At 47.3% G+C, this 15178-nt stretch overlaps 1 long non-coding RNA gene across 1 annotated transcript in view; it reads left to right on the forward strand.

Annotated features, from left to right (window-relative positions):
* The window catches only part of LOC143809383 (uncharacterized), a 465098-nt gene that overhangs the window by 364323 nt on the left and 85597 nt on the right, over positions 1–15178 (forward strand). The window lies entirely within an intron of this gene.

Raw genomic sequence — 15178 nt, forward strand, 5'->3', positions numbered from 1 at the left:
CTCAGTCAGGGCTTGTGTGCCACTCCTGTGCGTGTCATCTCTCATTCAGTGGGCCATAGAAAGCCTTTTTTTTATTTTATTTAATTATTTGGTTTCTAAAGTCTCCCTGAAAAAATAAAACATAAAAAAAAACAGTGGGAGATTAATATTGCCCTTTCAGCTTGTGCGCCAGTCTTGACTCCTGGGTGTGCCACCTCTCTCTCTCTAATTGTGGGCCATAGAAAGCCTATTTATTTTTTTCCTTGATTTGGGTTTTAAAATCTACCTTAATAAAAAAACACTACATCAATCAGTGGGAGAAAAATATTGGCCTCAGTCAGGGCTTGTGTGCCACTCCTGTGCGTGTCATCTCTCATTCAGTGGGCCATAGAAAGCCTTTTTTTTTTGTTTTTTTTTAATATTATTTGGTTTCTAAAGTCTCCCTGAAAAAAAAAAAAAAAAACATAAAAAAACAGTGGGAGAGTAATATTGCCCTTTCAGCTTGTGCGCCAGTCTTGACTCCTGGGTGTGCCACCTCTCTCTCTGTAATTGTGGGCCATAGAAAGCCTATTTATTTTTTTCCTTCATTTGTGTTTTAAAATCTACCTCAACACAAAAACACTACATCAATCAGTGGGAGAAAAATATTGGCCTCAGTCAGGGCTTGTGTGCCACTCCTGTGCGTGTCATCTCTCATTCAGTGGGCCTTAGAAGGCTTTTTTTTTTGTTTTTTTTAATATTATTTGGTTTCTAAAGTCTCCCTGAAAATAAAAAAAAAAAAAACTTACAAAAACAGTGGGAGAGTAATATTGCCCTTTCAGCTTGTGCGCCAGTCTTGACTCCTGGGTGTGCCACCTCTCTCTCTCTAATTGTGGGCCATAGAAAGCCTATTTATTTTTTTCCTTCATTTGTGTTTTAAAATCTACCTCAACACAAAAACACTACATCAATCAGTGGGAGAAAAATATTGGCCTCAGTCAGGGCTTGTGTGCCACTCCTGTGCGTGTCATCTCTCATTCAATGGGCCTTAGAAGGCTTTTTTTTTTTTTTTTTTTTTTAATATTATTTGGTTTCTAAAGTCTCCCTGAAAATAAAAAAAAAAAACTTAAAAAAACAGTGGGAGAGTAATATTGCCCTTTCAGCTTGTGCGCCAGTCTTGACTCCTGGGTGTGCCACCTCTCTCTCTCTAATTGTGGGCCATAGAAAGCCTATTTATTTTTTTCCTTGATTTGGGTTTTAAAATCTACCTTAATAAAAAAACACTACATCAATCAGTGGGAGAAAAATATTGGCCTCAGTCAGGGCTTGTGTGCCACTCCTGTGCGTGCCATCTCTCATTCAGTGGGCCATAGAAAGCCTTTTTTTTTTTTTTTTTTTTTTTAAATATTATTTGGTTTCTAAAGTCTCCCTGAAAAAAAAAAATAAATAAATTAGGTGGGAGATTAATATTGACATTAGTGCTTGAGTGACAGTCCTGCTTGTGTGTCATCTCTGTGATTTGGTGCCACAGAAAACAGAGTGTGTAACATTGTGCCTGATTTTCCTTGTGGTCTCACCAACCTGTTAAGGGATATTGAAATCATACTGAAGTTATAGCTCACCGTGTAAGTTGTTTGACAGCAACAAATAAAGTTACTTTGGTTAAGATTTTAAAACAATGAGGAAGTCTGGTGCAAGAGGTCGTCGTGGGCGTTCATTGTCAGCTGGTAATGATGGTAGTGGTAGTGGAGCATCAGGTGGTCGTGGGGATAAAAATATTCCACCTAAGTCTGGAGCTGTGGAGCCAGTTTCGTCGTCAGGCTACACAAGGCCTCGAACGCTCTCTTTTCTGGGAGTAGGAAAACCGCTTTTAAAGGCGGAGCAGCAACAGCAAGTTTTGGCTTACATTGCAGACTCAGCCTCTAGCTCTTTTGCCTCCTCTTCAGAAACTGGTAAATGTAAAAGCAGCGCGTCGCTTGTGGATGTTCACGGTCAGGGACAAGTCGCTTCCTTGTCCTCCTCAGCAAAAACTACAACAAGAGAGAAGGATGCAGCAGGCGACACAACGGGTCACTCCATGGAGCTCTTTACACATACCGTCCCTGGCTTAGAAAGTGAAACATTTAACAGGCCATGCCCATTACAAGTACATTCTGACATGGAGTGCACTGATGCACAGCCACAGCCAGAGTACTATGCTGCTCCTTTGACTCAGACCACCACATTGCCCTCTCAGGGTACAGATCCACAATCAGACCCTGATGAGACTATGTTGCCCCGCCACGAACGCTATACCACCGACCGACACAGTGACACAGACGAAGTTGCACACGAGCTCGAAGAGGAGGTAATAGATGACCCAGTTATTGACCCCGATTGGCAGCCATTGGGGGAACAGGGCGCAGGCGGCAGTAGTTCAGAAGCGGAGGTGGAGGAGGGGCCGCAGCAGGCATCAACATCGCAACAGGTTCCATCAGCCGGGCCCGTATCTGGCCCAAAACGCGTGTCAAAGCCAAAACCTGTTGGAGGACAGCGTGGCCATCCGGTTAAAGCTCAGTCTGCAATCCCTGAAAAGGGATCCGATGCTAGGAAGAGTGCAGTCTGGCATTTTTTTAAACAACATCCAACTGATCAGCGCAAAGTCATCTGTCAAAAATGTTCAACTAGCTTAAGCAGAGGTCAGAATCTGAAAAGTCTAAATACTAGTTGCATGCATAGACACTTAACCACCATGCATTTTCAAGCCTGGACTAACTACCAAACGTCCCTTAAGGTTGTAGCACCCTCGGCCAATGAAGCTAGTCAGCAACGCAACATCCCTTCCGTCACTGTAAGGCCACCATTTTCCGCACCACCGGCAGATTCTGTGCAGGTTTCTTTGCCAGCCAAAAGCAATCAGGGTCAGGGAATCACCAGTTTTGTAGGAGGAAATATTGCATCTAGGGCACCGGCGGAAACAATACCGTCTCCAACCGTCTCTCAGTCTGCCATGTACACCGGCACACCCGAAAGTTCCACGATCTCCAGCTCTCCAGTCCAGCTCACCCTACATGAGACTCTGGTTAGAAAAAGGAAGTACTTATCCTCGCATCCGCGTACACAGGGTTTTAACGCCCACATAGCTAGACTAATCTCGTTAGAGATGATGCCCTACCGGTTAGTTGAAAGCGAAGCTTTCAAAGCCCTGATGGAGTACGCTGAACCACGATACGAGCTACCCAGTCGACACTTTTTTTCAAGAAAAGCCATCCCAGCCCTGCACCAGCATGTTAAACAGCGCATCGTCCATGCACTCAGGCAATCTGTGAGTACAAAGGTGCACCTGACTACAGATGCATGGACCAGTAGGCATGGCCAGGGACGTTATGTGTCCATCACGGCACACTGGGTGAATGTGGTGGATGCAGGGTCCACAGGCGACATCAATTTAGGGACAGTTGTGCCTAGCCCACGGTCTAGGAAACAGTTGGCTGTAGGCGTTCGCACCCCCTCCTCCTCGTCCTCCTGCAGAAGCTACAGCTCTTCCACAGAACGCAGTCGGCCAACCACTCCATCGGCAGATGACACTGTTGCACACCAGTTGTCCCATTATGGGCCAGCTACTGGCAAGCGTCAGCAGGCTGTATTGGCTATGAAGTGTTTGGGCGACAACAGACACACCGCGGAAGTTCTGTCCGAGTTCTTGCAACAAGAAACACAGTCGTGGCTGGGCACAGTAGATCTTGAGGCAGGCAAGGTAGTGAGTGATAACGGAAGGAATTTCATGGCTGCCATCTCCCTTTCCCAACTGAAACACATTCCTTGCCTGGCACACACCTTAAACCTGGTGGTGCAGTGCTTATTGAAAACTTATCCTGGGTTCTCCGACCTGCTCCTCAAAGTGCGTGCACTTTGCTCACATATCCGACGTTCGCCTGTACACGCCAGCCGTATGCAGACCTATCAGCGGTCTTTGAACCTTCCCCAGCATCGCCTAATCATAGACGTTGCAACAAGGTGGAACTCAACACTGCACATGCTTCAGAGACTGTGCGAACAGAGGCGTGCTGTTATTTATTTGTGGGAGGATACACGGGCAGGCAGTAGGATGGCAGACATGGAGTTGTCAGGTGTGCAGTGGTCTAAGATACAAGACATGTGTCAAGTCCTTCAGTGTTTTGAGGAATGCACACGGCTGGTTAGTGCAGACAACGCCGTAATAAGCATGAGCATCCCCCTAATGCGTCTGCTGATGCAAAGTTTGACGCACATAAAGGAGCAGGCGTCTGCACCAGAGGAAGAGGAAAGCCTTGATGACAGTCAGCCATTGTCTGGTCAGGGCAGTGTACAGGACGAGGTAGCGGGCGAAGAGGAGGTGGAGGACGAGGAGGATGATGGGGATGAGTATATTTTTAATGCGGAACCTTTCCCGGGGGCACTGGAAATTGGTTGCGTGTCACGGCCGGGTTCTGGTTTTTTGAGGGACACAAGGGACGTAGATTTGCCTGCAACTGCCCCTCAACCAATCACAACCGGAGATTTGACAACTGGAACTTTGGCCCACATGGCGGATTATGCCTTACGTATCCTAAAAAGGGACACACGCATTACGAAAATGATGAACGATGACGATTACTGGTTGGCCTGCCTCCTTGATCCACGCTATAAAGGCAAATTGCAAAATATTATGCCACATGAGAACTTGGAACTAATATTAGGAACCAAACAATCAACTCTTGTTGACCGTTTGCTTCAGGCATTCCCAGCACACAGCGCACGTGATCGTTCTCACACGAGCTCCGGGGGGCAGCAGACTAGGAGTGTTAGGGGTGCACACATCAGAAGTGGCGTTGGACAGAGGGGTTTTCTGACCAGGTTGTGGAGTGATTTTGCTATGACCGCAGACAGGACAGGTACTGCTGCATCAATTGAAAGTGACAGGAGACAACATTTGTCCAGTATGGTTACTAACTATTTTTCATCCCTTATCGATGTTCTCCCTCAACCGTCATTCCCATTTGATTACTGGGCCTCCAAATTAGACACCTGGCCAGAATTGGCAGAATATGCATTGCAGGAGCTTGCTTGCCCGGCAGCAAGTGTCCTATCAGAAAGAGTATTCAGTGCTGCAGGTTCAATATTAACCGAAAAAAGGACTCGTCTGGCTACCCAAAATGTTGACGATCTAACATTCATTAAAATGAACCACAACTGGATTTCGAAATCTTTTGCCCCACCTTGCCCGGCCGACACCTAGCTTTCCTATGAAAAGCTCTTGCCTGTGAATTACTTTTCTAATGTCTAATTTGCTGCAGCTGATTGTACAGCATACGACATGTTTACACCTCCCTAAATGGCCAAACTCCCCACACGGGGCCGTGGTATCGCGACTTGGCGCAAGCACCCGTGAGACTGCTGTTTGTCTGAAGAGGTGGGTGTGCTCGCTTTTGGTTGACGGCATTGCTACTGGGTCCCTCATAGTACAATGTAGTGTCTCTGGCGGTGGTGGTGCGCACCCAACGTCAGACACACCGTTGTAACATGAGGGGCCCTGGGGCGGTCCTGCCGGCCTCAAGAGAGTTCCCCCCTCCCCCAGCTCAAAATGTGCTGTACCACGTGCAAAATTATGTCGCACAGCTCCACCAATCTTTAGTCTATTCGCTGACATCATTCAATGTCTGGCACTGACAATACAAATTTGTAGACATCTATGATGCAACTTAAAGTAGTCTGTGTCTGTGTCCTATATTGGCACCATTAAATAGTTACCGCCAAATTACTATGTCAGAAACTCAGCAGATGAGCCCACCCCTGTACCTAAGTATGCCACCTTTTTTTTTGTTTTGGTTGTTTTGCGAGACATTAACATCTATTTATATTTTGGGAGTACTGGGACAGACACTCCTTGCAATACTCCTCCACTGACCACCAAGCTGCCTGTGTATCCATGTAACCGATGTAAAACTGCCATGAGCCTATTGTTTGTTATTTTAGGCCTTTGATAGCCTGTCTGTGGTCCCTACTTTCAATACTCCACCACTGACCACCAAGCTGCCTGCCGTGTATCCATGTAACCGCTGTAAAACTGCCATGAGCCTATTGTTTGTTATTTTAGGCCTTCGAAGCCTGTCTGCGGTCCCTCCTTCCACTAGGCCTCCACTGACCTGACCACTGCTGCCCGTGTACCCCTGGAACCAATTTTAAAGTGCCTACAGCCAGCCCATTTTATTGTGTTAGGCCTTCGAAGCCTGTCTGCGGTCCCTCCTTCCACTAGGCCTACACTGACCAGACCACTGCTGCCCGTGTACCCCTGGAACCAATTATAAAGTGCCTACAGCCAGCCCATTTTATTATGTTAGGCCTTGGAAGCCTGTCTGCGGTCCCTCCTTCCACTAGGCCTCCACTGACCTGACCACTGCTGCCCGTGTACCCCTGGAACCAATTTTAAAGTGCCTACAGCCAGCCCATTTTATTGTGTTAGGTGTTGTGAATTCTGTTTGTGGGCTCCCCCGGTGGTGTTTTATGGTAGTGCCACTTATTTGCCTTCTTCTATCCTTGATCACCTGTTGACACCCATTAGGGGAGTTTCCTATTTAAGGCTGCTTGGCTGCTGGTCTGATGCCGGCCAACAATGTATCAGTAGCATTCTGTTGCATTCTCCTGCCTCAAGATCCTGTTCAGCTAAGTTGAATTTTGTTTCTAGTTTATTCTATTTTTGTCCAGCTATTTGCAATGTGACTCTCTGTAGCTGGAAGCTCTCGTGGACTGGAATTGCCACTCCAGTGGCATGAGTTGTCACTGGAGTTTTAAAGTAATTTCAGGATGGTGTTTTTGAGTAGTGTTTTGAAGTTGACCGTGAAGTGACTCTTTCCTGTACTTCTGCTATCTAGTAAGCGGACCTCACTGTGCTAAATCTGCTGTTCATCCTACGTATGTCTTTTCCTCTTGACTCACCGTCAATATCTGTGGGGGGGCTGCTATCTCCTTTTGGGGTTCATCTCTGGAGGTAAGGCAGGCCTGTATATTCCTCTGATAGGGGTAGTTAGATCTCCGGCTGGCGCGTGGTGTCTAGGGCATCGTAGGAAACACTCCCCGGCTACTTCCAGTGTCGTGTCAGGTTCAGGTCACGGTCACTTTAGTTCCCATCACCCGAGAGCTAGTCCGTTGTTATTTTGTTTTCCCTGCCATTGGGAAAATCATAACAGTTTGGCCGGACAACATGTGTTAAAACTATGCACTAAAGCAGGAAAGGATATGAAAAGGTTTTTTTTCCTTCTGTGTTTGGAAAGTGCACCTTAGTGCTTATTTGTACTCCTTGCTTAAACTGCAGTCTTCAGCCTTTTTTTTTTTCCTCTCCTCTTAATCTCTGAATGGCTTTGGTTACACCTGTTTGAATCATGGATCCACAGAGTTTGGTTGCAGGTCTGAATAACCTGGCTACAAAGGTCCAGAACTTACAAGATTTTGTTATACGTGCTCCAATGTCTGAACCTAAGATCCCTATGCCTGAATTTTTTACCGGAGACAGATCCCGTTTTTTGAATTTCAGAGAGAATTGTAAATTGTTTTTGTCTCTGAAATCTCACTCTGCTGGTGATCCTGCGCAACAGGTTAAAATTGTTATTTCTCTATTGCGGGGTGACCCACAAAGTTGGGCATTTGCATTGTCGCCAGGGGATCCTGCGTTATTAAATGTAGATGCGTTTTTTCTGGCTTTGGGGTTGCTTTATGAAGAACCTAATTTAGAGATTTTGGCTGAGAAAGCCTTGATAGCTCTTTCTCAAGGGCAAGATGAAGCTGAGATATACTGCCAAAAATTTCGTAAATGGTCGGTGCTTACTAAATGGAATGAGTGCGCTCTAGCAGCTAATTTCAGAGAAGGTCTCTCTGATGCCGTGAAGGATGTCATGGTGGGGTTCCCTGTGCCTACAGGTCTGAATGATGCCATGAAATTGGCTATCCAGATTGATCGGCGTTTACGGGAGCGCAAATCTGTGCACCATATGGCGGTATCTTCTGAGCAAAAATCTGTGCACCATATGGCGGTATCTTTTGAGCAAAAACCTGTGCACCATATGGCGGTATCTTCTGAGCAAAAACCTGTGCACCATATGGCGGTATCTTCTGAGCAAAAACCTGTGCATCATTTGGCGGTGACCTCTGAAAAGGCACCAGAGCATATGCAATGCGATAGTGTATTGTCTAGAGGCGAACGACAGAATTACAGGCGCAAAAATGGGTTGTGCTTCTATTGTGGAGATCCAGCTCATGTTATATCAGCATGCTCTAAACGCATAAAGAAGGTTGATAAAAAGGTTGATAAATCTTTTTCTATGGGTACCTTGCAGTCTAAATTTCTTTTGTCCGTGACATTGATTAGTACTTTATCATCTGTTACTGTGGATGCTTATGTGGATTCTGGCGCCGCTCTGAGTCTCATGGATTGGTCCTTTGCCAAGCGTTGTGGGTTTGATTTAGAGCCTCTGGAGGTTTCTATTCCCTTAAAGGGTATTGATTCTACACCTTTGGCTAGCAATAAACCACAATATTGGACACAAGTGACTATGCATCTGTCCCCAGACCATCAGGAGATTATTCGTTTCCTTGTGTTATATAATCTACATGACGTATTAGTACTTGGATTACCATGGTTACAAATTCATAATCCAGTCTTGGACTGGAGATCAATGTCTGTGCTGAGCTGGGGATGTCAGGGGATTCATGGGGATGCACCTTTGGTTCCCATTTCTTCATCTACTCCCTCTGAGATCCCAGCATTTCTGTCAGATTTTTATGATGTCTTTCAGGAGCCTAAAACTGATTCTCTCCCTCCTCACAGAGAGTGTGACTGCGCTATTGAGTTGATTCCCGGTAGTAAATTTCCTAAGGGTCGCTTGTTTAATTTGTCTGTACCTGAACATACTGCTATGCGGGAGTATATCAGAGAATCTTTGGAAAAGGGTCATATTCGCCCCTCTTTGTCTCCACTGGGGGCAGGGTTTTTCTTTGTGGGTAAAAAGGATGGTTCATTGAGACCTTGTATCGACTATCGACTTCTGAATAAGATTACAGTTAAATACCAGTATCCGTTACCTTTACTGACTGATCTTTTTGCTCGCATAAAGGGGGCGAAGTGGTTCACTAAGATCGATCTACGTGGTGCGTATAATTTGGTGCGGATTAAGCAGGGGGATGAGTGGAAGACCGCATTTAATACGCCTGAAGGCCATTTTGAGTATTTGGTAATGCCTTTCGGTCTCGCGAATGCCCCTTCCGTTTTTCAGTCCTTTATGCACGATATTTTCCGTGAATATCTGGATAAATTTATGATTGTGTATTTGGATGATATTTTGATTTTTTCGGAGGACTGGGAATCTCATGTTCAACAGGTCAGGAGAGTTTTTCAGGTTTTACGAGCTAATTCTCTATTTGTGAAGGGCTCAAAGTGTATTTTTGGGGTTCAGAGAATTTCCTTTTTGGGATATATTTTTTCCCCTTCATCTATGGAGATGGACCCTGTTAAGGTTCAGGCTATTTGTGATTGGGTACAACCTACTTCTCTAAAGAGTCTTCAGAAATTCTTGGGATTTGCTAATTTCTATCGCCGATTCATAGCGGGTTTTTCTGCCATTGCTAAACTTTTGACTGATTTGACCAAGAAGGGTGCTGATGTTGCTAATTGGTCCTCTGCGGCTGTGGAGGCCTTTCGGGAGCTTAAGCGCCGCTTTTCTTCTGCTCCTGTGTTGCGCCAGCCTGATGTTTCGCTCCCGTTCCAAGTTGAAGTAGATGCTTCCGAGATCGGAGCAGGTGCAGTTTTGTTGCAGAAAGGTCCTGACTGCTCAGTGATGAGACCATGTGCGTTTTTCTCTCGAAAGTTTTCGCCCGCTGAGCGAAATTATGATGTTGGAAATCGGGAGCTCTTGGCCATGAAGTGGGCATTTGAGGAGTGGCGTCATTGGCTTGAGGGTGCTAGACACCAGGTGGTGGTCTTGACTGACCACAAAAATCTAATTTATCTTGAGTCAGCCAGGCGTCTGAATCCTAGACAGGCGCGCTGGTCGTTGTTTTTCTCTCGATTTAACTTTGTGGTTTCATATCTGCCTGGGTCTAAGAATGTGAGGGCGGATGCCCTCTCTAGGAGTTTTGAGCCTGACTCGCCTGGTGATTCCGAACCTACTGGCATCCTGAAGGATGGGGTGATATTGTCAGCTGTCTCCCCAGACCTGCGGCGCTCTTTGCAGGAGTTTCAGGTGGATAGGCCTGATCGCTGTCCGCCTGGTAGATTGTTTGTCCCTGATGACTGGACCAGTAGAGTTATTTCGGAGGTTCACTCTTCCGCGTTGGCAGGTCATCCTGGAATTTTTGGCACCAGGGATCTGGTGTCTAGGTCCTTCTGGTGGCCTTCCTTGTCTCGAGATGTACGTATTTTTGTGCAGTCTTGTGATGTTTGTGCTCGGGCTAAGCCCTGCTGTTCCCGGGCCAGCGGGTTGTTGTTGCCCTTGCCTATTCCTAAGAGGCCTTGGACGCACATCTCTATGGACTTTATTTCTGACCTTCCTGTTTCTCGTAGGATGTCCGTCATCTGGGTGGTGTGTGACCGTTTTTCCAAGATGGTTCACTTGGTACCTTTGCCCAAATTGCCCTCCTCCTCTGAGCTGGTCCCTCTATTTTTTCAGAATGTTGTGCGTTTGCATGGTATTCCTGAGAATATAGTGTCTGACAGGGGTACTCAGTTTGTGTCTAGATTTTGGCGGGCGTTCTGTGCCAGGATGGGCATCGACTTGTCTTTTTCGTCTGCATTCCATCCTCAGACTAATGGCCAGACTGAGCGTACTAATCAGACCTTGGAGACTTACTTGAGGTGTTTTGTGTCCGCTGATCAGGACGATTGGCTTGATTTTTTGCCATTGGCAGAGTTTGCCCTTAACAATCGGGCCAGTTCTGCCACTTTGGTTTCTCCATTTTTTTGTAATTCAGGGTTTCACCCTCGCTTTTCGTCCGGTCAATTGGAGTCTTCGGATTGTCCTGGAGTAGATGCTGTGGTTGATAGAATGCATCAGATTTGGGGACAGGTTGTGGACAATCTGAAGTTGTCCCAGGAGAAGACTCAACAGTTCACTAATCGTCATCGGCGTGTCGGTCCTCGTCTTTGTGTTGGGGACCTGGTTTGGTTGTCTTCTCGATTTGTTCCTATGAAGGTCTCGTCTCCTAAGTTTAAGCCTCGGTTTATCGGCCCTTATAGGATTCTGGAGGTTCTCAATCCTGTGTCCTTTCGTTTGGACCTCCCAGCATCTTTTACTATTCATAATGTTTTTCATCGGTCATTGTTGCGGAGGTATGAGGTGCCGGTTGTTCCGTCTGCTGATCCTCCTGCTCCTGTGCTGGTTGAGGGTGAGTTGGAGTATGTGGTGGAAAAGATCTTGGACTCCCGTGTTTCCAGACGGAAACTTCAGTATCTGGTTAAGTGGAAAGGCTATGGTCAGGAGGATAATTCTTGGGTGACAGCATCTGATGTTCATGCTCCTGATTTGGTTCGTGCATTTCATAGTGCTCATCCAGATCGCCCTGGTGGTTCTGGTGAGGGTTCGGTGCCCCCTCCTTAAGGGGGGGGTACTGTTGTGAATTCTGTTTGTGGGCTCCCCCGGTGGTGTTTTATGGTAGTGCCACTTATTTGCCTTCTATCCTTGATCACCTGTTGACACCCATTAGGGGAGTTTCCTATTTAAGGCTGCTTGGCTGCTGGTCTGATGCCGGCCAACAATGTATCAGTAGCATTCTGTTGCATTCTCCTGCCTCAAGATCCTGTTCAGCTAAGTTGAATTTTGTTTCTAGTTTATTCTATTTTTGTCCAGCTATTTGCAATGTGACTCTCTGTAGCTGGAAGCTCTCGTGGACTGGAATTGCCACTCCAGTGGCATGAGTTGTCACTGGAGTTTTAAAGTAATTTCAGGATGGTGTTTTTGAGTAGTGTTTTGAAGTTGACCGTGAAGTGACTCTTTCCTGTACTTCTGCTATCTAGTAAGCGGACCTCACTGTGCTAAATCTGCTGTTCATCCTACGTATGTCTTTTCCTCTTGACTCACCGTCAATATCTGTGGGGGGCTGCTATCTCCTTTTGGGGTTCATCTCTGGAGGTAAGGCAGGCCTGTATATTCCTCTGATAGGGGTAGTTAGATCTCCGGCTGGCGCGTGGTGTCTAGGGCATCGTAGGAAACACTCCCCGGCTACTTCCAGTGTCGTGTCAGGTTCAGGTCACGGTCACTTTAGTTCCCATCACCCGAGAGCTAGTCCGTTGTTATTTTGTTTTCCCTGCCATTGGGAAAATCATAACAGTTAGGCCTTCGAAGCCTGTCTGCGGTCCCTCCTTCCACTAGGCCTACACTGACCAGACCACTGCTGCCCGTGTACCCCTGGAACCAATTTTAAAGTGCCTACAGCCAGCCCATTTTATTGTGTTAGGCCTTCGAAGCCTGTCTGCGGTCCCTCCTTCCACTAGGCCTCCACTGATCTGACCACTGCTGCCCGTGTACCCCTGGAACCAATTATAAAGTGCCTACAGCCAGCCTATTTTATTATGTTAGGCCTTCGAAGCCTGTCTGCGGTCCCTCCTTCCACTAGGCCTCCACTGACCTGACCACTGCTGCCCGTGTACCCCTGGAACCAATTTTAAAGTGCCTACAGCCAGCCCATTTTATTGTGTTAGGCCTTCGAAGCCTGTCTGCGGTCCCTCCTTCCACTAGGCCTCCACTGATCTGACCACTGCTGCCCGTGTACCCCTGGAACCAATTATAAAGTGCCTACAGCCAGCCTATTTTATTATGTTAGGCCTTCGAAGCCTGTCTGCGGTCCCTCCTTCCACTAGGCCTACACTGACCAGACCACTGCTGCCCGTGTACCCCTGGAACCAATTTTAAAGTGCCTACAGCCAGCCCATTTTATTATGTTAGGCCTTGGAAGCCTGTCTGCGGTCCCTCCTTCCACTAGGCCTCCACTGACCTGACCACTGCTGCCCGTGTACCCCTGGAACCAATTTTAAAGTGCCTACAGCCAGCCCATTTTATTGTGTTAGGCCTTCGAAGCCTGTCTGCGGTCCCTCCTTCCACTAGGCCTACACTGACCAGACCACTGCTGCCCGTGTACCCCTGGAACCAATTATAAAGTGCCTACAGCCAGCCCATTTTATTATGTTAGGCCTTGGAAGCTTGTCTGCGGTCCCTCCTTCCACTAGGCCTCCACTGACCTGACCACTGCTGCCCGTGTACCCCTGGAACCAATTTTAAAGTGCCTACAGCCAGCCCATTTTATTGTGTTAGGCCTTCGAAGCCTGTCTGCGGTCCCTCCTTCCACTAGGCCTACACTGACCAGACCACTGCTGCCCGTGTACCCCTGGAACCAATTATAAAGTGCCTACAGCCAGCCCATTTTATTATGTTAGGCCTTGGAAGCCTGTCTGCGGTCCCTCCTTCCACTAGGCCTCCACTGACCTGACCACTGCTGCCCGTGTACCCCTGGAACCAATTTTAAAGTGCCTACAGCCAGCCCATTTTATTGTGTTAGGCCTTCGAAGCCTGTCTGCGGTCCCTCCTTCCACTAGGCCTACACTGACCAGACCACTGCTGCCCGTGTACCCCTGGAACCAATTTTAAAGTGCCTACAGCCAGCCCATTTTATTGTGTTAGGCCTTCGAAGCCTGTCTGCGGTCCCTCCTTCCACTAGGCCTCCACTGATCTGACCACTGCTGCCCGTGTACCCCTGGAACCAATTATAAAGTGCCTACAGCCAGCCTATTTTATTATGTTAGGCCTTCGAAGCCTGTCTGCGGTCCCTCCTTCCACTAGGCCTCCACTGACCTGACCACTGCTGCCCGTGTACCCCTGGAACCAATTTTAAAGTGCCTACAGCCAGCCCATTTTATTGTGTTAGGCCTTCGAAGCCTGTCTGCGGTCCCTCCTTCCACTAGGCCTCCACTGACCTGACCACTGCTGCCCGTGTACCCCTGGAACCAATTTTAAAGTGCCTACAGCCAGCCCATTTTATTGTGTTAGGCCTTCGAAGCCTGTCTGCGGTCCCTCCTTCCACTAGGCCTACACTGACCAGACCACTGCTGCCCGTGTACCCCTGGAACCAATTTTAAAGTGCCTACAGCCAGCACATTTTATTATGTTAGGCCTTCGAAGCCTGTCTGCGGTCCCTCCTTCCACTAGGCCTACACTGACAAAGGTACACCTGACAACAGACACATGGACCTGTAGGCATGGCCACGGAAGGTTACGTGTCCTTTGTGGCTCAATGGGTTAATGTATTGGATGCATGATCCACACAGGGGACAGCCTGCTAAGTCTGTCTGCAGTCCCTAATTCAAGTTGTCCTCAACTGAATAAAGCTGAGCTTCAACCTTCTGCCTCTCATTAACTGCTGTTTTTAAACACATTGGTGGTTCCGGCCTACTAACGGTGTCTGCCCCTGCCTGGTGTTGTCCTCAACTGAATACAGCTGAGCTTCAACCTTCTGCCTCTCATTAACTGCTGTTTTTTTTTTTTTTTAATGGTGTTTAGGGCCTACTAACGGTGTCTGCCCCTCCCTGGTGTTGCCCTCAACTGAATAAAGCTGAGCTTCAACCTTCTGGCTCTCATTAAGTGTTCTTTAAAAAACAAAATGGTGTTTAGGGCCTACTAACGGTGTCTGCCCCTCCCTGGTGTTGCCCTCAACTGAATAAAGCTGTGCTTCAACCTTCTGGCTTTCAGCCTATAGTATCAGATATTAAACTGCATTTGGCCTTCAACTTTGGTTACGGCCTACTAACGGTTTCTGCCCCTCCCTGGTGTTGGCCTCAACTGAATAAAGCTGAGCTTCAACCTTCTGCCTCTCAGTAAGTGTTTTTTAAAAAACAAAATGGTGTTTAGGGCCTACTAACGGCTTCTGCCCCTCCCTGGTGTTGTCCTCAACTGAATAAAGCTGAGCTTCAACCTTCTGGCTCTCATTAAGTGTTTTTTAAAAAACAAAATGGTGGTTAGGGCCTACTAACGGTGTCTGCCCCTCCCTGGTGTTGCCCTCAACTGAATAAAGCTGGGCTTCAACCTTCTGGCTCTCATTAAGTGTTTTTTAAAAAACAAAATGGTGTTTAGGGCCTACTAACGGCTTCTGCCCCTCCCTGGTGTTGTCCTCAACTGAATAAAGCTGAGCTTCAACCTTCTGGCTCTCATTAAGTGTTTTTTAAAAAACAAAATGGTGGTTAGGGCCT

Source organism: Ranitomeya variabilis, chromosome 2, assembly GCF_051348905.1.
Source record: "Ranitomeya variabilis isolate aRanVar5 chromosome 2, aRanVar5.hap1, whole genome shotgun sequence".
In the NCBI taxonomy this organism is placed as follows: domain Eukaryota; kingdom Metazoa; phylum Chordata; class Amphibia; order Anura; family Dendrobatidae; genus Ranitomeya; species Ranitomeya variabilis.